Genomic DNA, 25,378 nt, shown 5'->3' with positions numbered 1-25,378 from the left:
TTCACATAAGCTTCGCTTGTTGAAAAGCTGCCTACATGTGTGTTTTTTGTCCTTAACTCTGCCAGCCAAGTCGCAGTTGCCAGCCAATCCGACGGGCATCGGTTAAAATGAAATAAAAGAGTTTACTGAGAAGTCCAAGAAACCGCAGGGGTTCAGCTAATTATACATATGTTGGACAGACAGACAGATAGATAAAATAATCCTTTTTATTGTCCCTGGTACCATCATTAGTATTTTTATCATAATAATTTTGTTGACATCAATATAATCCTAATCCAAACCTGATACTACAGCATTTCTCTTTGGGTAGGCTACATGCGTCCTTGCTGCTGGTGTAGTGGTGGGCCTGTGGCATGGTGCAGTATGAATTCATCTCTTTGACAAATAAATACAAAACGAAGCAGAAACAGTGGAAAGGCGGATAAAAAGATCAGCAAAATAGTAGCCCACAGTGATTTATCCTTGCTCTGAAGTTGTCATCAGTGCCATTTGTCATTTTCATAAAGTACAGTCCCCAAAAACAGAAGCAGGCTGGGTTTTCTGTACAAGTGAAAATGCAGACGGCGAGGATTTCTACAACCAGGTTGGTTTCTCAACATCTATCACAGGGATTGCCATAAAATGTTGTCTAGATATTCCTGTTTTCAAGAGGATGAATGCTACTGATCATGGTGATCCACTGACTTTTCCTATAGTTTCACCGGCAGGGTGACACAGTTCAATTGGTCGAACACATAGGCCTATATGGCTGTACCTGCTGTGGCTGGGTATCGTTCAAGTATTTTTAATACCTTGACTTTAATACAGATACGACATAATACAATACCAATTTTATGAATCCATTTTGACCAAATTAAAATTACATCACATATTAAAGTAAAAATTGTCAGCTTTTATGCTGTTGAGAATGTTAGAAAATAACTCCGGTGTGTTTATGAAGCTACAATTTACAGATCTACTTTGAAGGCCTCACATTCAGACTATTGGTACTTTACAATTTACAGATGCTCCCTAAATACATGTAGGTTATTGTTAGATGGTGCGATTTACTAATGTCCGCTAAACACCTCGCATACAGACTATTTACTAATTATCTATTAATAGATGCCATTTTCCATATATAAAGATGGAAAACAGGATGGGCAAATGCTGGAGGGCTTACAGGGTTTCGAACAGCAGCCATTTCTTAAAAAATATATATTTTTAATTACTCATAAAAGGTGAGATCAAGATCCTTTTTTTCTTGAAAGCTCGGGAATCAAACCAGTGTTGAAATCACATTTTATTTCCTGAAAGAGTGTCAAATCAAATTCTGACCTCAGAGAATTCATTCTCACTTCATATCCTCCTCCAACTTGCCACCAAGTCAAACTTTCAATGCTCCCATCCCACATCCTGCCCACTCAGCAGCCATCAATGAAATTAAGATAACATTTGCTTACATGCAAAAGAAGAGTAGAACACACATGAAATCTGTTGTGTGTGTTTTCATCTACTGTAACATGTCGTTTTACTCAGCAGGATTAATTCAGAGTGCAATCATCAGGTTTCTCTATTCCTCCCTGCAGCCTACTTACAATCTGTGAATCATGGGTGTAATGACGTCCGTGGTTCTCTCTCTCCCTCCATCCATCAGCACTCCTCACACCCTCGGCCACACACCCACTTGCCCATCGCTGCCTCTGGTTAGTGCTGATCTCAGACCCGTTCGGGTGGCTTGTGTTGAGCCAAGCAGATTGTCTTGACACTGATCCCAGTTCAGAGGTGAAGGAGGGCCTCTAAGCTGTGTATAGTGGAAGGGATAAATCTAGCTTTGGAGTGTGTGTGTGTGTGTGTGTGTGTGTGTGTGTGTGTGTGTGTGTGTGTGTGTGTGTGTGTGTGTGTGTGTGTGTGTGTGTGTGTGTCAGGAAAGCTTACCCACACTTACACAAAACAGAGACAGCGTTTCTCTGTGACTATAATCCTTGCTGTTGACTTTCATGGGCATGCACACACAATGATACACACATGGATTTGAAAGCCATCTTAAGAAAGTAGGAGCCAATATGCTGCAGTGGCTGAAACACGGAGGCATGCTGGAAGCTTACAGGAGGTTACATGCACCCCGCCAATCAGGAGAAAGCTACAAAGACACCTCACATGCCTTATACCTGCTCTGCATGGGCTGAAGCAACAAAAATGTACGTTTTTTTTTTTTTTTATCCTCTAATATAGTGAGAAAAAAAGAAGAGGAAACACAAACAAAGAGAAATGAAGAGCTCCTGATAAAAATGTTTTTCTAAATTTAATGCCACTGTAATAAATCTTGTCTGTGACTCAGGCTCAGGGAACTGACTGGGAAACTCAGTATTAAGAAGTGAAATTGTCTCCAGATGGTTTAGTCCATGCAGGGAGAGCTGTGTGAAGCTGCAAGAGCAGAGGTGACACAGTGACATACTGTATAGTCAGGGATATTATGATTAATTACTACGGGCTTTGTTTCACCAGCCTAATTGCATAAGCACAGAGATAAGGGGCTTTGGCATTACAAAGCAGCTTACACAACACAAACCCATTCTTTTGAGTGTGTGCAGAAGGTGGAACACGCATTATGCCCTACATTTGCATGCATAATTTGAGTGCCTGTCTTTATAGGTGGCATATTCCCACACATACCGTCACAGCCATATCCCTATCTACTCACTGTTGATCCCTTCAAGTGTGTATTTAGCCCTTGCTAATCTGGTGAAATTGATAATCTACCGAGCCGCTGTTAATAGAATTATGTTGTGCTGCTGCCCGGAAGAAAAGCTTGCAGCGGAGATACGGGAGAGAGGGCAGGACACCTGCAGCACAGAACCAGCTCAATACTCGCCGTACACATTCAATTGATCTGGGCCCCCGGAGTGCATCTAAACACAAAGAGAGCTGAAGCTTTGATCTGAGATCCACAGGAGGAATGCAGGGATGTGTGCGAGATGACGGATGAATTGGCAGAGAAGGAGGAAACAAATCTACAGAGGTTTAGGGTTTCCTATAACTGTAGAGATGGATGTTTCGAAGGGAGTCAGAGATGTTTTTATTAGTTCAAACGACTGCCGTGCTCTCCCCTCTACATTGTTTTTAGTGGAAAAATTGTTGAAGTGACGTTGGGTGACCACTTTGTCACCTAGCTTTGTCACCATTGTCTGCGAATAAAGATCAAAATAGTCATTGCACCTCTCCTTGTGCAATTCACTTTAAAATAACACAAAGACAAGCTTCCTCTCGACCAGGTAGGTGATTGTGTAAAACGCTCTGCTCCCCCCGCCCCCCGCTTCCTCATATGTGGTCTTTCTGTAGCAGATTTTCTGTCATTAAACGCAAGAATAAATGGCAGAAAGGAGAGGAGAGGGGAGGAGAGGAGAGAGAGGTGTGTTGTCCTCTCTTGGTTATTTTTAGGCTCGATTCTGGCCAGGGCTGGAACAGTGTGTATTGAACCGCACCGTGGTGGAGAAGTGAGGGAAGACATTTCCTCTGCACTCCTCTACACCTGGCCAATGGACACTATAAATACATGGGCGGCATATGCTGATACACACATCCATGTGCAAACACAACTACATACTTGAGGCCAGCATGTATGTGACAGAGGAGTGAATGATGAATGGAAAGCTATTCCTGCAAGGTGGTATAAGTACAGAATGAAAGAGGTGGAAAAAGCTGAAAGATAACTATGGAGTGAACGGGCCAATAAAAGAGCTGCGTCCTTCACACGGCAGAGTTGGCCTGTGTTGAGTTCTCGTCAAACTTTGATGACGTTCAAAGGTGAAAGAGAAACTATATCCATCAGTTGTTTACCATCCTGATTAGTTCCCGTCGCCTTCTGATCTTACACTGGAACATACATGATCTAATATGAACTTCAAAAGAGGGTTAGTAGCTTCATACGGACAGGCTGTACCTCTGCACACGGTACGAACAACTTGGGAAATACAAAAATGCTTTGCAAACAAAGACAAGAAATTTATTCTCTGTTCAACACTTAAACATTATCATACCGTGAGCAGATGTGTAGAAAAGTGTATCATTCCACCCTGTCAGTATCACCACAGAAGCTCTTCCAGAAGTCTCAAACTTTTATAGTGACCTCTGAACTCCTGCCTTTGCAGTGAGTGACAGATCTGAGATTCTCAAAGCCCCAGGTCACATGACCCATAACCACCAGATCTCTCCTGAGATCCACAGTCCACCACAGTGGACTGACACACTGACAGTGCAAACAGTCATAGAGGCTCCATGCAGCAGTGGCCTTTTTAGGTTATTTTGTGCAGTGTAATATTTTACTTAACTATGGATGTGTTGTTTGAATGTAGGCCTATTATTTTAGGCAAATGCAGGCATACACATGGCACTTTTTTCAAAAAAGAACTTATTTTGGTTAAAATGATCTGTATCTCTGGTTAATGTTGAGCCACCAACGCTTTGTATTAATCCTGGATTTACAGGATTTCAGTACCTTCCCATCTGGTTATGATTTTTACAAACAGTTTCTCAAGTGATTTCCCAGAAAATGTATTATGTGATTTACTGGAGATTTCTATTTTAATACATATACCACCACTCACTCCTATACAGTATGAATGATAATGTTTACATGAACACATTTACAGTATCTGTTTCCCACAATAAATGCTCCTTATCGAAATATACTTTGATATTTTGTTGCTTTCAGATTTTCAGGCACCAATAAACTTCAGATGCTTTCAGTATTTTAGGTTAGGTAGTTACTTTATTAATCCCGAGGGGAAATTAATTATTTAATTATCTCAGCATATTTATAGTTTCTCAGATACTTTTACAGCGTTTACACTCTAGCTAGTCAGAAACTAAGGTTGCTTCATTTTAAATGTATTTTTTACAATCAAAATCAATTTTAAAAATCCCAAATAAACTCTGGGCAAGACCTGTCTTGTATTCTAGTGTATAATCAGAACAGATCTTATAAATAAGATGAGCTGTATGAAATACATGACAGAGTTTGAAGACAGGGAGGTCACCTTCAAATTCTATAAGCATGAAAAACCCTAACCCAAGTAATGGCAAACTGGTTCACAGTTACAAACTGTGGCAACACTGTAGCAGACTAAATTGCATCAGTATATCACAATATAAGTCTCTGTCCTTTTGCCACCACCCTTGGGAGATGAAGTGTTTGTGATACATACTGGCAAGCAGCGTTTACCTGCAGAGGAAGGAAATGAACAGAGCTGCAGCTACAACAAAGGCCTGGAAACTCAATTTCAACACATACATTCAATTATGCATGCTATAGGCACACAAAGGACAGAGCTTGGACAATAAGGACACAAACACCGTGAACAGTGAAGATATGACCTTGAAAGCAACAATTAAGCTCACAAAGACCACTGATGGACTAAATAGCAAGAAAAAAAGAAGAGAAGTGAATGGGAGAAACAATAGAACAGAAATAAAGAGATTAGAAGAGATAAGATTTGATGAGAACAGAAAAGAGCAGAGCATAAAAATCTTCCTCCGTGTGTCCCAAAATTAGTAAAACTTCCTTCAAATTCGGTTTGTGTCTAGCAATTATCTCCATCACCACAATAACCTGCTGTATGAATATGCATTTGTATTTGATTGTTTATATATGTGCATATATAAGAAATGTCTGCATGCCAATGTGAAATTGCAGAGAACAGAGTAGAAAAGACTTCTGGCGAGGTTGAGCACAGTAGGAGGACTACTCAGTTTTTAAGAAAGCAAAACCAAATAGTCATCACAATTTTATTGAAAAGAAAGAACAGAACTCGAATAATCCCTTCGTCAACAAGTCAGATTGCAGTTTACATCCACGTCTGTCCAGGTGAATATAATATATATATATATGGTGAAGACTTTAAAGGAATCCATGAGTTCACATGTTTGGTCAGTCAAGTAGATTGTAACAGAACACAAAGTTATAGTCAGAAAAGTAAACAATGCTTTGAACATGAATGCAAAGAATGTACAAACTCTAAAACAGGGAAGCTTCACTCACATCTTCAACCCGACAGCACAGAAGATAAAAAAAAAAAATCCACACAAGATTAGTGTCACCAATTCAGTATCCGACCAGATGTGAAACATTGCCACAATCTCTCCTTCTGTTCCTGAGTTGTGGTGTTAAATAACGGCAAGAAAATCATTTCTTCAGAACATCATGATGTCACAGTGAGGTTGACCTTTCACCTTTTAGATAAAAAAATAAAAATAAAAAAAAGGTCCTTACTTTACCATTTTATCCGATTAGATATTTGTGAGAAATGTTGTCATAATTAGCATATGATTTGTAGAGTTATGGCTACAAACATGTTTAGTGCAGTCACAGTGAACTTTGATCACCAAAGTTATCTCCACTTGAATTAAATTTTCCGAGTGAAAATTTATGCCAAATTCGAATAAATTCCCTCAAGGCGTTCCTGAGATATTGTGTCGATTGGGGCACACAGACAACTACCTAATGCCTCTGGCCTGGCGAGCAATAAAACAAGGAACATCTGATTGGCTGAGAACACATGGGAGGAGTTTAAATGGAATTCAAGTCGAGTTTGGCCTCATCAGATTGCATCTCAGCACTCGGTAGCCCCTCCTAGTTTCCATGAACACAGCACTGCAGGTTGACAGACGATGGCTGTTATCACCTTGGTGGTGATAACAGCCATCGCCTTCTAAGATATGTGTTGGATTATGTATGTCTGGCTATATCGTTACAGCTAACACAGAAAGTATGTCCCCAGGGGAAAAGCTGCTTCTCTATTTTGCATGTTGTGGTTTGTGTTTCTCACGTTCCCATCAGAGAACGGGCGGCACGGTGGTGCAGTGGTTAGCATTGTCGCCTCACAGCAAAAAGGTTCCGGTTTGAATCCGGTCCTTTCTGTGCGGAGTTTGCATGTTCTCCCTGTGCTTGCGTGGGTTCTCTCCGGGTTCTCCGGCTTCCTCCCATCATCCAAAACATGCACGTCAGGTTACCTGGCGCCGCGCTAGTGGCAGCCTGTTGCAGCAGCTCCCCCCTGAGAGCCCCCCTGCTGTAGCAAAGAAATTTCCCCTCGGGGATTAATAAAGTGAAATAAAAAAAATTAAAAAAAGAAACAATTAAGAGCTCCACATATCCACATTGTGCAGACTTGTTCAAATTCCAGCAGTTATAATTTTCTTTGTGGTTCAAGCCAGCTGCAATAAATCTCTTATTTGGGTGCCAGTGTTTATTGGTCCTTCATTATGATCCAGACTAAAATATCTGTCCACCACTATGGAGGTTGATATTTTCATGACAATTGTTAGATGCAATGCAATGAACTTTAGTACAGACTATCATGTTTCCACTCAGGATGAATTGTCATTACTTCCATCTAGTGTCATTAGTCAGGGCATTATACAGTACACTACAACTATTGTTTTTTAAATATTTATGACAAAATATCGAGAAAAAAGTTGCATCAGCCTCAGCTGTCATTTGTGTTTAGTGCTAATTTGTGAATGTGTGCATGCAAACACGCCAAATAAAAATGTAGAAGCTGGTAGACCTGCATGCATGTTAACATTGTCATTGTGAGTATGCTTGGTATGCTCATGTCAGCATTTAGCGGCTATCATGGCTGTAGACTTGTCCTAGTCTCATTAATAAAATACATTATTTTTTTTTCCACGTTTTTAGGTTTATGAAGGGCAATCAAAAAGTTACAAGACTGCTCCTGTTGTGCAAGAACGGAACACAGCACCTTGATGCACACTGAGCAGGGAGAAACTATACGTTCATGAATAAGTATTCAGAGTAATGTCATAAATGTCTCTATGAACCTGAAACCACACCAGTGTGTTGTTGGGGGCAAGAAACCCGTGCATTTTTAATGCAGTGATAGCAGGCGTGTTGTTATGAGGGAGAACCAAAGTGCCATCGCACCACAGTTCAGGTCATTCGCACTGAAGGTTTTCCCTCAGATGCCTCAGAACATCACAGTAGAACTCGATGTTGACAGTCTGACCCTAGGGGCCAACCTCGCAAAAGTCAAACCCATCTGGTTGCACTCCTCACCTGACGAGCCTTCCTCAGCCCCTCTTGAAACGCAAAACATCTCTCCCAGCTCCTTGCTTCATTGTTTTAGATTTTCTGAAACAATTCAAGGGTCCCCCTTGAGGATTTCCAGAGTTAAACACAAAATTTGATGAGCGCTGTTTGCTCAGGTCCATGGTAAAATCGCAAATGCTCACGTACCAGCGGTCACAAAAACTTAACGTAAGTGCTGATTTTGATTCAGCCATGTAACCCGAAATACATATGAAGGTTATAGCTTCCCCTTGTCCGTTCAGGTCACAATGTTGTGCTTTATTCACAAGCATAAGGAACCGATTGCCCCTCATATGTCAATAGCAGCTGTACTCCCAACTAGCAGACAAATTGGTATTAATACATCAAGTTAGACATGCGGTACCCATAATATCATATGTTATGATATATAATTAACTAACACATAGTCCACACTCACATAAATATATATTCTATGCAGCACTAATGGTGTTTGTATTAAGAAATGGCCACAGGAGAACTGGATCAATTACTCCAAAATACAGGTGGGAGTGTTTGGGTGCCAGACATCTCTGAGTCACACAGGGGAAATAGTGATACTGCCTCATGAATTAAATATGACTCTGAATGCAAATACAGACACACACAGATACACAGGTTCATACAAACACAAACACATATGTGAAGACACGCTTATGCTTTTGGTTGCGCACATTTGATATTTGCACACCAGCATAAGAGCATAAATGCACACAGATGCTGCCGCTCGCTCATTTTCACACTGACATGCAAACACGCACACTTAAGCACACTCATTTACACACTCACGCTTTATCTCTGTCAGACAAGACACACACACCAGCAAGTACAGTGTACACTTACTTCGTCTGATTCTCTTGTCTCCTCATCTTCTCAGTTACTCACTTAGACATACATATAAACAGTCAGGGATGTATCACTTACAGTGGTCTTCCACAGAGCCCCCTCTGCCTGTGTATCAGGTGTCACAGTGGTAGTAATGTAATGAGTCTGGCTAGTTGTGGTCCATCCAGACGCTCTAAGGCTGACACTGCAGCACACTGACAGGAACAAATCAGACCATACAATAGAGGGAAGTGCTGGACGTAGACACGTGAAAAATATACAACCACTGAATATTCATACTTGCTGGTCGCCAGAGGTGATGATTTTATTTACACTGACTCTGGCTTCTGTGTGTGCAGCCTACACACAGAGCAGGGTGGTCAGGCGAAAGGCTAAGGTCATGGACAAGTCCAAGTCTGGTGCCAGGGGACAGGCTGATACCACACATCAACATCAGAACATCTTCCAGCGGCACTGCATGTTCTCGACCAATTTGCTTGGGACCAGCGAAGTCAAGGCTAAATTTGTTTCAGCACATTTTGAAACACAAATAACGCACTTCTTTTTTCCCCTCACTTTTCATTAATTCACTCACAGTTTATTTTTGTTTTTTTCTCCAATACAAAAAGAAGAAAGACCAGAAAGAAACCCATAGAAAACAGGGACCTTGATTAATTCTGTGGCAGGAAAACCAATGTTAGCATTATCCAAGGAATAAACACATGTACTCCCTGAAAACTATGTATTATATAAAATAGAAACACTAAGCTCTATTTACCACTACTGGTCGGGTTATTTGAAGCCACAGGCAGGCACAGCTGCAGGTCTGCAATCTTAGCTGCCACATTTGATCAAATGTGGCAGCTAAGCAGGTCGGCACAATCGCTACGCAGATATACCAGCATTGATGTTTGCGCTTGCCCTTTGTCTTGCCTTGCACAAATTGTCATACACTTCACATCAAAGCAATGAGTAAAGATGCTTCTTACCTCTTCCACAACCCAACTTTGCTTTTTCATTTTTTTTTTTTTTCCCCCTCTGCGCAACTAGCACATACTGATCAGCTTGAGAAACTTGAGTCCTGATGCACGTACACACTGCTGCAGGTTTTCATTGCGCAGTCTGAAATGGTTTTGTGTTGCCATTAGTCTTTTATCTCAACTAACATTAAAGCTCCTGAAAAAAAGCTCATGTGTGAAGCCTTTCTCTATAGCATTGAAGCAATGATCTCCAACTTGACAAAATGAAAGTATAGGGTAATGTTTAGTAACATTTATCCACATAGCTGAGCTCCACCAAACCAACTGAATAAGAACAATAACAAATTGATACTCAACAAACGCATACTCACCACTCACTTTAATGCAGGGGTCTTCAACCAGTAGCTCGCAAGCTACAGGTTGAAGACCCCTGCATTAAAGTAACACCATGTATTTTTGCCTGTCTTTAAGAAACATACACTCAGCACTCACAACATAATAGGTTTATTTCCAATGACTCCCAATACACATATATGAGTGCTTTCAACCAACACATCCTCATATCTTGAAGAATAGGTCATATATATATATATATATATATATATATATATATATATATATATGCCTTAGTCGTCATGGTAACAATAATAAATATGTGAATAACATTGGGAAACAGTGACAGTTTGGTTCAGTTTAGGCACCAAAAGTACTTGCTCAGGAAAAGATCATAGTTTCAGTTAATTATGTTACTCAAGTTATCTTATGTACATAAGTTAAAATACTGTAAGTCAACGTTGACTTTTGTTTTCACACGGGACAAACAGCAATTTATGGGTGAAAGTCCTTTGTTTGATCTTTGACCCCTGACCTCCTCCTTATACCGACTTTGTACCTCCTTCTTCCTTTGCTCCCATCATAATTACCAAGGCCACTAGAGGTCGTAATAAAGACGGGTTGTGTTAAGCTGCTTGCACGGACAAACCTTAAGGCCTTGTTTTAGAGAAGGAATGTCTGGGAATAAAATAATTGTTTTAATAAAAATCATACCTTCCTCAATACACATTTCTTTCTGAACTTCGACATGAATATTACAGCTGGTAGTAATTAAAAAAAATATATAATACAATATCAAAGATCCTCCGCTGATCAGAGACTGACAAATCAGATATGGTGACAGATGTACAAAACATCGAATGACTCAAATACTTTTGCAGGTAGCAAAATGTCACAAGACGACAGCTACAATGACAACAACACCCGATGGTGCTTTGGTTAACCATGAATCATATTTAAATTTATGTATGAATCATATTTCTCCCCTTGTGATGGGAGATTGGCGTCAGATGAACAAACACAATACCTAAATTAAGATCAGTCTCGCTGGCCTTTTGCGAGCATGAAACACCAGGTAGTATATTTTTAACTAACAAATTCATTTGACGTGAAAAGATTTAAAAAACAACAACAACAACAACAAAAAAACATGTAAAAAATGACATTAAAAATTGGAAATAAATAAATTAAAGCTTAACTGAGCCATTTGTTAATTAGCTGTCACGTAGGTTGAATGCACCCGGATGCGATTTTTTGTTTTTTTGTTTGTTTTCTTATTATGAGTCAGTAAAGCACAGAGACGTTGGGCTAGAGGCTTGATGAGCTGATCCTGGGTCAGCTCGGGCCAGTTTACTGCACAGCAGCCTAGTAGACAAGATGACAGGACAGCGCTCACCGTGAGGTCTGCTTTCTGCTATAACGCATGTATACACGCGCAGACATGCATGTGTTTAACCATGACATACGGTGTACACACAAACATGTCCTCATCAAGTTGCACAGATGGAAATGGACATATTGCAGCAAATAAGTCACAGATGAACACTTACACATCCAAACAGATGCCCGATATCATTCACATTCACACACACACACACACACACACACACACACACACACACACACACACACACACACACACACACACACACACACACAACCTCTCAATCTCAGTCACTCTCATAAGCTGTTCAGAAGAGTATTTCTGTAGCACAGAAACTGCAGAGCCCCAGAGAGACACAGTCATGCTATATTGAGGTCAAGATGTTTGAGACAGAAAACCTGACCACTGTAAGTGGAGAAGCAGTCAGTAAACTGTAGTGTTGCTTCAGCCCCTTTATTGCTGATTAATGGCACTCGGCTGAGAAAGGGAGCATGACTCCTCTCATCACTAGGCGTCTCTGTGCTTGGCTAATTGGCCTAGTTTATCCACACGCCTGCATCCAAGCCTGTGCAGAGCGATTAGTCAGCCTGTCAAGTGCAAGGCTCATACCATTTGGAGCTGAATAAGGGAGACAAAAACGAAAGGCAGCAGCTGTGGTGAAATGGCATTGTGTGCTTTCTGCAAGATGGTTTCAATTAGCACCTGCTGCCTCCCACACTACCCTGCGCTTTCTTATTATTTATTTTTGTTATCTCTGACTTTTTTCCCCCTCCATTCTGTTTCAACAACACTGCTTTATTCAGCCTTGATACTGTGAGGACTTTAAGGATAGAAGTGCCAACCAGGTCAGTCAGACAATCCAAAACAATTTACAACTTTATGACCGCCAGAAGTGCTTTTTTGAGACTTTTTGGTTGCAGCCGCCATCTCCTCAGAAGAAAATGTGCTGACATTGTATCCTAGATGGCCTTTTTCTTTGACAAAACCAAGTATGTAAGTAAGACCAGTACAGTGAACACCAGTAAGACTGCAGCCATGCAGCCAAGCTGTGAGGGTACCAAGTGGAGTTTAGAGCTAAATCATCTGCATATGATGTTTAGCATATAGGTAGTTAAGTTCACTATCTTAATTATTCATCTTAATTAAGCATGTGACACACTAGCACCACAGAGGCTGATGGAAATGTCTTCAACTCTGTAGGTATTTGAACATAAGCCAAAGTATAGAACACATTGAAATTTTACCTACTGGTGGTGCAGGCAGAGAACTCAGGGGAGCAGATAAAAAATACATGCCGATGGACTGACGAACCAACTCATGGATCAATAGACATCGCCTTAAAGCCATGCTGCTAAAATGACAACAAATTTGATCATTTTAAACCTTTAAAAAATCTTATTGATTTACATATATGTACGGGCAGATGTTTTAGGTGAAGGTTGTAGTTCATAAAGACCTCCACAGTGTACATGATACTCAAAGCCTAGCACAATAAATTGATGCTTCATGGATACAAATCTGTGGTTTCAATAGCTTCTTTCTGCTTTACCGAAACAAAGCATGAATTGGGACCAAAAGAAAAGCACAACAATAAAACCCTCTACAGCTTGTAGGATGAGTGGGCGAGGTGAGCCTCGTACCTTTCTGTTCATTTTAACTGCTCTCTACAGTGGGGTAATTTAGCCCGTTGAATACGCATGTGGTTAACCTCACTTTCAGATACAATTACGCCCACTTCTCTCAGTCCCCTCTCTGCCACAGTGTTTCTTTCCAGCCCTCTCTGGCTCCAGGTGAAGAGCTGCTCTTATGGATGGAGGCCTAATTTTTCTCTCAACAGCTTCCACTGCCACATTGTTCCAGCGAGATGTGCCCTGTCCATGCAGCCGGCCAGGATCAAAGAGCTGTTGACACAGCCTGAACCAACTTGTCAAGGTTACCGAGTCTGTCTGACATTCAGTTTGCTTTACAGAACCGGCAAGTGTGTTGCAGGGATGACGTGCTTTTGTAAAATCTCCTAGATGGAAAAAGACTACATGAAAGACACAGCAGCTCTTCAGCATATAGGTGTGTGTGTGTGTGTGTGTGTGTGTGTGTGTGTGTGTGTGTGTGTGTGTGTGTGTGTGTGTGTGTGTGTGTGTGTGTGTGTGTGTGTGTGTGTGTGTGTGTGTGTGTGTGTGTGTGTGTGTGTGTGTGTGTGAAGAGTCCTGCTGTCTGTTGCTATGTGGGGTGTGGCTGATGTATGGCTTACTATTTCTGCTCTGCGGAGAGACATGTTGCCCCTTTTGCAGCGAAACTACAGTTTTCAGAATACATTGGCAAGACCACATGTTCCTGTAAGACAGATATGCACGAAAATGCACATACTAATAAATCCTAAGGCATTTGGAGGCATATGATGAGTTGATTAAATGAATAATAATAAAGAGAAAGTGGATAGATGTTCATCAAGTCATTTTCTAACCTGAATTTATAAGTAATTTTATTGGTATTACTCCTGTTCTAAGTTTGTTTTCTTAGATAATGTACTGTTTTTCTTGTTAAGCTGCTTGAGCAGAATAAAAATGCAATTTAAACATTAACTTAGCCTCTGGAAAATGATGATAGGCTTTTTTCCCCCCACATTCCCTCATCTTTTTTATTTTTTTTTATTTTTTTTAGATCAAATGATAAAAAAAATACTTGTAAATTGCAGCATATTAACAAAATAGATTAATTAATTTTGGCTAAGGGGCTTTCAAATTTGTATTTCCTAATATAACCTATTTTTTGTTTCTAGTAACTGTAGATGTACATACAAAAGACGGATCACTCACACGCTTAGTACTCTATATTGATTTGTATGAACATTTTGGCATCAGCAGATGTACAAATATAACATTTGTAAAGAGAATCTGTCTTGTATATGTAAAAGTAATGTATTTGCAAAGTAAATTGGGGAATGATCAGCTTGTCAAATCAATATAAAAACTATGAAAGCAAACGTCAACAAGGACTATTGCACCTTTTCAGGAGGCATGATGACAACAGTCATCGTGATCGGTGAGGAGACATAACTGAACATTAGCATATCCTCCCTCTGGCTTGAATGCTGAACGAGCAGGGAGACTTCTCAGGGAGTCCCGCTACCATTTTGCAAATTCATCACGTTTGTTTCCAGATATCTTTGATAAAAATATAATACAGTGATTTGTGACAGGAAAAAAGGTGATGTCTAAATATAACAACAGTTGTTAAGATATGATGCAGCCCCCCTGAAAACCCACAAACATCCGTTTTACACTGAAGGGAGGCAAAAATACATAATGATTTAATTCATTTTGTTAGAAAACTCCACACCTTAATGGATAGAGTTTTGACTATTTCCAGCCAAGTGGTTTAATTTATTAATTTCTCTTTAAGAGTTAAAGAAAGAGAAGTTATAAAATTGCCAATTTGGCTCTAACACACGAACAACAGAAAGCACTGAATCTGAGAGTTCCTTGTAATTTTTATCAACCCCAGAGATTAGGGTTACTCAGAGCACAGATCAAAGGATAAAATTCCTTCCATTCAACCGTAGAGATGCCAGAAAAAACATGGTTGCAAAGCGCTGATTCTCCCCTGTGGTGCTTGTTGCTATATTTGCCCTGAGTGGAGCAGAGAGGCTGGGAAAGACGAAGAGGAGACACAACCATGACACCCTCAATTAGGAGTCGGGGCTGACGGCTTCCGTCTTCTGCCCTCCCTCCTCTCTGCTCCCACAAGAGAGCATGAGGTGAGAGTACTTCATGAAGTATGCATGTGAGACACATGGACAAAAGAAGAAAAGGTTTATGTTAACGAATGCCCATAGATGTCTTTACATGATCAGAAAAATTGCTGCATCTGCAGTATTTTCAGGTGAGCTACCTGAAGTTCATACTAACCAGCTATTTATTCTTAAAAGAGTTTAGCCAGAATATAGGTATCTGATATCTTAACTATGGTGTGTGTGTGTGTGTGTGTGTGTGTGTGTGTGTGTGTGTGTGTGTGTGTGTGTGTGTGTGTGTGTGTGTGTGTGTGTGTGTGTGTGTGTGTGTGTGTGTGTGTGTGTGTGTGTGAGAGAGAGAGAGTACTTTGCTGTAGGTTTGTTTAATTCCCTTTAATGTCTGCCAACAGTCTTCTCTGTATATATATGCCCAACTAAGAGTCTTATTTTATACGTCCTCATCTTGCAGTTTTCCATGACATTAAATACATTACATTCCATCAATATGAAAATTACTGTGACTGTTCTCAAACCCATTACAGCTAATTCAAGTCTACACTATACAAGATTAAATGCACCCATAAAGCAGGCTACAAAGAGGAAATGCTGTACATCTGTTCAAAGTTAAGTTAGGACAGAAGGATAATGTTTTTACATCTTACCGTACAAAAAAATAATTCTTTTGTAAAAAAAACAACAACAAAAAACCGCATGAAATATTCACAGTAAGTTGAAAAGGTGAAGGAAAACCAAACTGCACTTCAACTAGTTACAGTTAGCTGCTGAGATAGAATTAGCTGAAGTAACTATACCCACCTTCAAACCCATTAGCATCCCATTGCTGCAGTTTCTGTCAAAAATCATTCTCAGGAGGTATAAACTCCAAATGTATTACACATATTTTCAGACTCAGTGTTACTCACACTTTCTAAAGATATAATAATTACTGTCTATTGCTCGTAAATATACATAGAACTACTTAGAAATCATGATGAAAGGTGCATGAAAACCCTTATGTGTTTCGGTTTTCTTCAGTATCAAGTACATTCATGGCTACAGTAACTATTTATACCCATAAACGTAGCTCTCAAGTTGAAACAAAACCTGTTTTTAATATTTTTCATGTTGCACAATCATAGGTCTCCTGCAGTAGCTCACTGGATAAAATGGAAAAGACAGCTGAGTAAGAATCAGGAACATTTCGTTTTTTCTGCACCCTTTAAATTGTTCAGAGCCTTCAAACTTCAAACCAGTTTCAGTAGTGCTTTCTGCCTTTTCAAAGCAACACAGTATCCTCATCAATACGTCCACACACTGTCTGCTCCGTGTCTACTGTGCAATTATGTGTATGTAAAAATGTGCATATTTCAATTTGTTTACGACAGGGACTCCATTTCTGGTAGTAAATATGTAGACAGATGGACAGTCAGGTAAAAAGGGAGCTAGGTGTGAGGATGACTAAGAGCTGCGCTGCAGTCTCTTCCTGGGTGACCCTCAAACACAAGCGCACACACACACACACACACACACACACACACACACACACACACACACACACACACACACACACACACACACACACACACACACACACACAGCAGGAGCAGGAAGAGGGCGCACACGCTTCAGAAAACTGGCACACACATTCTCTAACCCTCTGCCTCTCCCTCACTCTCTCTGCTGCCCTGTCTCCCTGCATCGTTGTCCTTGCACAGAAATAGAAGAAATATTATTCTGAGTAGAGGAAAGTCCCATATGTCCATGTTAGACACACACACACACTCCTTTGTTCCAGCACATCTCTTTTAGTTACATTTTACCTGCACCTGTATCGTCCCTAATTTTCTCAGTCTGTTTTTTTACCTTCTACATTACAGTTGAAGTATCTGGCTGACACCTTTATCCACTGTAACCTAAAATAGCAGTAACAGAAAAATACTACAGATGACAGTTGATAGTTGACAGAACATTACTCTGCAACTATTTTGCTAATTTATCAGCAAAAATGACACAGTCACTACTTCCAGCTTCTCAACTATGCAGATTGTCTATGCTATAGATCTTCTTTGCAGTGTTAGCTGGTTAAAACAAGCAACATGAACACATCACCAGACTATTGAAAATTATGAATGGGATTGTACTTAATTATCTGCGTTTCATAGACAATGCCATTCATGAAGAATAAAAAAAAATGACAATAATTAACACCTAACCTCAATGATCTTTGCAATCCTCAAAGTCAAGAAAGAAGCCAGATATTAAAAAAAACAAAAAAAAAACATAATGTGTGCCACATCATTAATGGAGAAAACTGATGTCAACTACTGCTGAGGTTTGCTCATCAAACATCATAATATTGTCTTTCCATCATTTAATGTAAAAATTACAGCAATGAATAATGTTTTTTCCTTTCTCAGTATTGAAGAATGGGAACGATGAGGTTATATTAAGGTTATTGATTTGTATTCCACAACCATCTTTCCTAGGATTTACAACACATTTGTGTATTGTGAAAATTGATGTGATCTTGGAGAGGAGAACCAAATAAGAACTAAATTCCAATTTTAAATTTGGGTTCCAGGGACCTTAAAGCCTCATACCTGAGGATACTCCAGTCCCACACAGACAGGCTGCCGTGTAACACTCAGACCCAGCGAGCTCGAAATCCTCCTAAGTGCACATTGTGCTCAACTTATGTGGGTCAAGACTGATTTCTCTGACTTCAACCATTCCCAAAATAGCTGTGGGTGTAATCACCCCAGAATTCATTAAGCACAGCTGGAGTGGTGAGACCCCGTCTCCCCTAGGGACAGTCTCTCCGTCCAAAAGAGATAGCAGAGTGTTGCACACATCACACTAATACACACTTGCTGTACTGATCCCTTCACTCGGAGTTTAAAACTAAGTGAGATTATTAAACGTTGTCATGGTAAGAGAAGGTTAGATAAGACGTACGGATAATGATGGGGTTAAATGTCTGGCAATGGAATGTAGGTCTTCAGTTATATGCTGATAGTGTCCTTTATATAAATCAGCGGTGCAACATCTATTATGGATGATAGAGGGTTCAACATGCTGCCATCTTCCACCCTATAAAACCATACTGGGATAAAATACAGACTACTCTGGCTCGGTGGACACACTGTCTCAGTCAGTATATGGGTCAAATAAACCAAAATGACTCCAAAGGCAGATTGATACAACTCTTAGACATGAATACAAACCAATCTATGAAATAATAAAAATATACACATAGTAAAAGACGTACTGACACCATACTGGGAAGTGTAATGGATGCTCAAAAAGTGTGGTAGAAGGCATATTAGAATATTTGTGGCAACACTCAGAGCCAGCCGTTTATTGCATCTTGTCAGATATCTCTTCTGTCTCTCCTCTTGGTGCCATTTTTGGAAACCACAACGATTAAATCACAGTGCTGCGACTGCTCCTGCCACTCTGACTTGTTGTTTACGTACACAGCACAGACAAAGACAGCCACACACTATCTTTTTGAGGACAAAAATCACACAGATCCTTCGACTAGAGTGTCTTTGTCGTTCTCTCTCCTCTAAGATTTCTCCCTCCGAGGCCTCTGACTGCTCTTTTGCCTTTGTTTGTTACAACAGAGATTATAAGGGAACAGCATGTGTCATCTCATTACATTGCATTGTGTCTCAGCAAAAACACACAGGCATCTCCCTGACAATTAACTACCCACTCTCAACTGAGTAATGCTGCCAAGCCTCCAAAAAGCCCCCTTTTTAATGTCACCAGATGACATTATGTTATGCAAGCAAAACATTGTGACTTAATCTGCTGAGACAGTCTGTTAAAATGAGAATATTGCACTCGTGGCGGTCACTGCTGCAAGATTGTGTCGTGATTTGGATATGAAATGGTGTCCTCCCTGTTTTTGTGTTCTAGTGTTCGATCCCCAAGTGTTGCTGGTCTGGGATTTCAAAGCTTCATTCATATCTTGATTTATAAGATCACAAACGACCCAGTCAGACAGTTTAACAAATACACTGTAACGGATATTGAGGGCTCCTTTTTATTTATGTAAATGGCAGCTGAGGAAGTGATGCCAGGCTCCCATGTTGAATCATCATTTAAGGATTACATGGAATAAGCGATGTGTGTTTTCGGGGTTTTAAAGGGAGGCTATTGCCTGGGGTATACTAGTTGGCAGATATTTGGCACATCACAGGCAGAGCCAAGCACTGTCACCATGGTAACCTCGGCACAACGTGCTGTAATATCTGGCAAGTTGTTTACAGTAGCTATTGGTGATAAGGGAAAGAGATTTACTCTGTACATCTAAACTATTTTGCGAGGAATCACAGTGTGAGGGACGCCTGAGAGGATTTCTGGTGGCCAGTTATTGCATAAACACAAATCTGTGTGTGAAAAAAGAGGCAGTATTCAGGAAGCAAATTATATAAATAAATACATTTCTGAATGAAAAATGTCAGCACATATGATAGTGAGTGTATTCTAAAAAGTAAACAATTGTGAAAAGAAATAGACTTTATAAAAAAATGTGATTTTTTTTTTTTTTTTTTTTTTCCCCTGATTTAAATGTTCCTTTTTCAAGCAGTGGATTTTTTTTATACAACTAAGGTAGGAAATATAAACTCAGTGACATCATCACTTTTAACCAGAAGGTACAACCAAACATCCAAATGTTCTTTAATTGTGCATCGCACATTATAGTCCTGAGATGATTCATAAAATCATACCATATTTTTGATATCAATTATGATTGTAATTTTTTATTTTTCAATGTAACAGTTTTGAATGATACTACCAATCCCACACTAGGTCTAAACTCTGGATTTAATTCTATATCATTGAGATCAGCCTTGTTGGCTGTGTCTCAAATTGTGAACCTCAATTCGTGCATGAATTTCAACAGGGTTGTTTCAAATTGCACACTGTTCGAAATAACCATAATGTTTGAATGCATCACCCACAAACATATCTGCGGGTAATGTTTGGTAAATTTACCTAAAAAAAATATGGCTTTGTGCCCTCTGTTTCACCCACACAATAAACATACTGATGGCTTCTATCCAACAGCAGTATAATGGTACATAGTGAAAAATAAACACTTTCTGTTTATTCTGCAACAGCCCCAGCTTACATGGCTGCCACAGTTTGAAAAAAGGTTGATGGTCCCTATCTTTCTGCTACGTAGCCATAATACTTAATATGTGGACCAGTATGAGAACACAATCCAGGCAGAAACTTTGTTAATACACAAGTACGCATTTAGAAACAAAGCCTTTTATTCTCCTTAGTGAAGTTACTAATTTAATGTAAACCAAACATTTTCTACTGCTGCCGTTTCACATTATAAGCATCATCACTGCCTTTTAACTTGGTAAAAAAAGTAAAATAAAGACCAAAAAAAAAAAAACTGGCTTGTGTGGCAGCACTGTGAAGTATACACTTCCCATCATCATCATCATCATCATCATCATTCATTCCTTCTCACTCCCAATCCTCTCACCACCTCATCATCGTTTCTTTACATTGCAGAGTTTTAATGAGAGCTCTTTGTCTAGCACCCAGACTGTGGCAATCCTCTTACGGTGACACAGAAGAAAGTCTTGTGTCGCTCTGTATTTAGGAGCACTAACTGGCACACAGATCAAAATGCCTTTTGGGCAAGGGCTGTCAAGGCTGTACAATTCAATTTGACAAGCTACCAATTCAGGAAAGAATAAAAGGAGACAATATTCTCAACAGTGTGGGACCTTGGTGGCCTTTGAACACAGAAGCAGTGCTGAGATTTCCTGAAATGCTCAAAATGAAATGATACAACTGACTTATTATTAAAATCTACAGTAAATACTGGAAAATGTGTCATTTCCAATTTGTAGATAACAGATGTGTATATATAGTCTGACTAAGTACTCCAAGTATAACTACAAAAACAATTTCTTTTTTTGTAGGGGAAAATTGCTATAAATACCTCAGGTCTTGATACGAAAAGCTCCACTATGTCGTTGCTCTAATCAGATGACTATCAGATGAATATAAAGTACTTAAGACTGAACAACGACCAAGAGGATGTAATCACCAAAAAAATGATGCGATCTGATAACATAAAACACACTTCGACACTGCCCAAAAGAGCTGCTACCATGATAACAAAATGGAAATGGCCCACTTTGTTGCTACAGTAGTCGAGCAATGAGTGGAGAGAAAGGGAGACAGACAGGGGGAAAGTGAAGGCGGGAGAGACCCAACATTCAACAGCAGAAAGGGGCATTTTGATTGTGAAGCTGGGACGAGCAGAGCCCGAATTACACATAATTATCCCGGCAATCTAAGCTTCCACTCGTGGTGCAATTAATGCCATCGAGCAGGGAGAGGGTTTAAAAAAAATAAAAAATAAATCGCTGCTATATTAAAGAATGTTTCAGTGATTTCTCCACATTCAGCCATTTTAATTAGTCCCAAGCAGCTACTTCTTCAGTGCTGTGCTCAATAAATTTGGAAGGATATCCGAAATAAGGTTTGAAGTGATATCATCAGATGTATGAAGGGAAAGTCTTCCAGGTGATCTATATTATGCTGGCTGTAAAATCTACCTACCTAATCTTCCTATCTATCTAGTTACCAGGTATGATACCAAGTATCAATGGTGTTCACGGTGACTTCTGTTTTTTAGTGTTTCTTTTCTTCCTCTGAAGACTTTTTCAATACTAAGAGGGTAAATCATACCATGGACAAGCTTCATTTTTTGGCATTCATGAGCGAATGGGAAAAAAAAAATATCCACATTGACCTACACTTTTGAATGAATGCGTTCTCTACCTCGTGTTATTTCCTACAACTGTGGCAGAGCAAATTGTCAAGCACAGCAGAAAGAACACCCACAGACCGCTGAGCAGGAAATTAATAACTTTGACAGACAAAAAAAGACATCCGAGTAAAATAAAAAGCCCTAGATCTTTTTGTACAACAACCAGAGCAAGATTTAATGAATTAACACATCCAAGCCATCATTACATGCCAAGCAGAGAGGGGCAGGAGGACCCTTCAGATCTCAACAGCGTCACTTGAGAGCAGCAGCGCTGTGTCTCATCCTGCTATTTTGTAAGATGTTTATTGTTTGGGGCTCCCCATCACGAGCTGCTTAGCTCTCACTCCCATGTTCCAACACCCCCACACTTCTGCTCCTTGATTGGTTAATGAGCTCCATTGCTCCATTCTGAGCAGGGGAAGTGATTGGCTCTGCACCTACACTGCCATTAGGGGGCTCAGTGACGGTCTCGTCGGAGGCATATCAGCCCTCGTCATGCTAACTGACACGTACGTGATGTCGCCCACAGGGGTAACAAATGTCCCACTGAGCGGTGGAGCAACCTACACCGTCATCTGCGCACGTGATACAGATTTAATTATTATCACTTGATCAGAAGCAAACAGTCGCTGGGTTGGAAATGAGAGTAGGCAAATTGGCTGCCGTTATATGCAAATATATTTTAAACACAACAAAAAACAGGCCAGTTGCAGTTATGGAGATGTCATTTAATTGGGATTTGTGTCGTTGATGTTGTTGTTATTTAAATTTCCTTTGTTAGTTTTCCTCCTCCTCGTCTAACAACACAGATAAAGGAGTTGTGGGTAGCTTGTTCAGCTCTGTAGATGCTTTTGCTAACAAGTTCGTCATAGGAATTTAAAAGGTGAGGATATATCCAAGTTTTGCTCACGTCTGCCTCCAAGTGGCCACAATATCAGTTCTAGCAGGTTTAAGTCAATTGGATCCAAATTATTTACCAACTTCTGCACACCAGACAATCTGAGATATTACTACTCAGATGTTACTTGGCGATAGTCAATTACCATGTAGACATAATATCCACCACTGTTTTCACTCTGCTCTCTTTCATCTGATGAGTAGTCACACTTGTTTGTTTTATCTTCGCTATCTCTGCAGCAAGAAGCCAAAATGTGTAAAAGGCCTCTTTGACTTTATCGTCTCTTCACTCTCACACTTCCACCCATGCAATAGCAATTCCTCCTCTGTTTATTTAGTCTCGCACTTGTGCATACACCTTTGTGTCAACTTTAGCTTCTTTCCACCCTCTCCACATTGTTACATCTTCTGCTTCAACTGCCTCTCCCTCCATCTCGCGCCTGTCTTGTGTCCAGACGTGGCGCTCTCCTTCCAGCGATGGGTTCTCAACTCTCCAGATGGCACAGTCATTTTCACAGACACTCAACTTCAAAGGTTGTGGTGGCGGGGGAGGAAAGGGAAGGGGGAGAGCAGAGCGTCCACCATGGTGGAAAATGACCCAACACTTACTCACTTACTCGCTCTCACAGCACTGGATTTAATGAGATGATCGGACGTTGGAAAAGTTCAGAGAGGGGCCACCCTGTTTAACACCCAGACCTTTGTGTAAAAGCAGCATAACAGCCTCCTATTTATTTGATTCCAACAAGGACACTCACAGTACTGAAACTGTTCTAGTCCACAGTTGGTCTAATGAGTTCCCATAATGCAAAAAATATATATATATATTATTTGGGTTAAAGACCATGTATATTATGTGATATCCTAAAGCACAAATTCAGCTGTTCTGTGGATACAAATAATGTTTTCTCCATAATGAGTTTCTGTTGGATTCAGGCTTAGCAGGGGACACATCCCAAAGCAGGGAACAGTCTACACAGTGTTGTTGAAATTAGGTAACATAAAAACATGCTGCATGCATCAGCATACTGTCAGCCAGCAAATCAAATTCCTGCTATTAATACATTTCATAAGGTTGAGCAGGTGTCCAATAAAGAAAGATATCAAATCAAATTAATTTTACAGTAAATTTGTGGTTAGAAGGAATGACATTTGATTTTTAAACCTTACTATATTCAACAGTGCAAATGTATAGAGAATATATATCGGAGTGGTTTAAGTCTACACAATAGACCCATTTCATGCCATTTGCTACAGGTGTTTTTGATTTGTTGACACAATAAATTTGAGTCACAATTTTTTTTTTTTTAAAGTCACAATGAAAGTGACTAAAAATAGCAGCAAAAGAAATAAACAAATGCGAGCACAGCAAGAGAGAGAGAGAGAGAGAGAGAGAGAGAGAGAAAGAGAGAGATGAGCGGACGTGACGTCCAAGGTGAGTGTGTAATGTTATTGGTGTACAACATGTATCCCAGAATGTCCATATGACAGCATCACTGCTATTGATTCCCCACAGCAGATCACGTCACAGCCAATGAAAGAGCCGAACACTTTTCGTAAATGTATTGAGTGCACTCACCAACGTACTGTGCAGGGAATTTTCAAGTGAACATAACATGATTTTATATTCATACAGAGGTGAGTCACACCTTGTTGAGTTCCTATGGTGATCGGAAATAAAGTCGGTGAATGATGAATGATTATTCAAAGAAACACAAGTGAACACAAAGGCGTTGCGTCTAATTTTGTTTGCAGTCATTCATTCACCTGCATTCTGTAAAATGTATCCTACATCCGGAACCAATAAGACCCCAACAGCCTTGTTTACATTTAACAATTAAAAAAAAAAAGGTAGAGCGGCACTGGGAGGGGTTTGGTCCCATACCCACACACATCGCTTCAATAAGAAAGATTTGCCACTCTTTGCCACTGTGCAGTTGGTAAAGATGGGCAATCATAGGAGAATAAATTTAAAAAAAAAGAATGCTGCTATCTGGCTTTTCAATTCACAGCAGGAAACTCTGCGCAGTCTTTAATCTGCCCACGCCTAAGAAACCATAAACTGATATCAGCCATGCTTGGACATGGATAAGGATGAAGATTCATCCGGTCTAGTAACTCTTAAAAGCCAAATGTTCTGATGGTGCGATAGGCCTCACACGTGTAACACTGTCACCTTTAGCTGCATAAATACAATGATATCAGAGAAACAAGTATTTGACTTGACATTCCTGCCACAGAGAAGCAGTTTCAGAAAGGGTTAGTTCTTTAGTTCTGTCCATTTCCCAATTTTACAGAAGGAAATATATGCCTTGATTTGGCGCCTCAGTAATAA

At 40.0% G+C, this 25,378-nt stretch overlaps 1 protein-coding gene across 2 annotated transcripts in view; it reads right to left on the bottom strand.

Annotated features, from left to right (window-relative positions):
- The window catches only part of prkcab (protein kinase C, alpha, b), a 104,244-nt gene that overhangs the window by 74,646 nt on the left and 4,220 nt on the right, over window positions 1-25,378 (bottom strand). The gene's annotated exons all lie outside the window — the stretch shown is intronic.

This window comes from Brachyistius frenatus, unplaced genomic scaffold (assembly GCF_029030835.1).
Source record: "Brachyistius frenatus isolate BFR_SWC_R1_liver_20210118 unplaced genomic scaffold, ASM2903083v1 Contig_43, whole genome shotgun sequence".
NCBI classification, from domain to species: Eukaryota; Metazoa; Chordata; class Actinopteri; family Embiotocidae; genus Brachyistius; species Brachyistius frenatus.
Note: the sequence above shows the minus strand (reverse complement) of the source record. Positions and strands in the feature narration are given on the sequence as shown.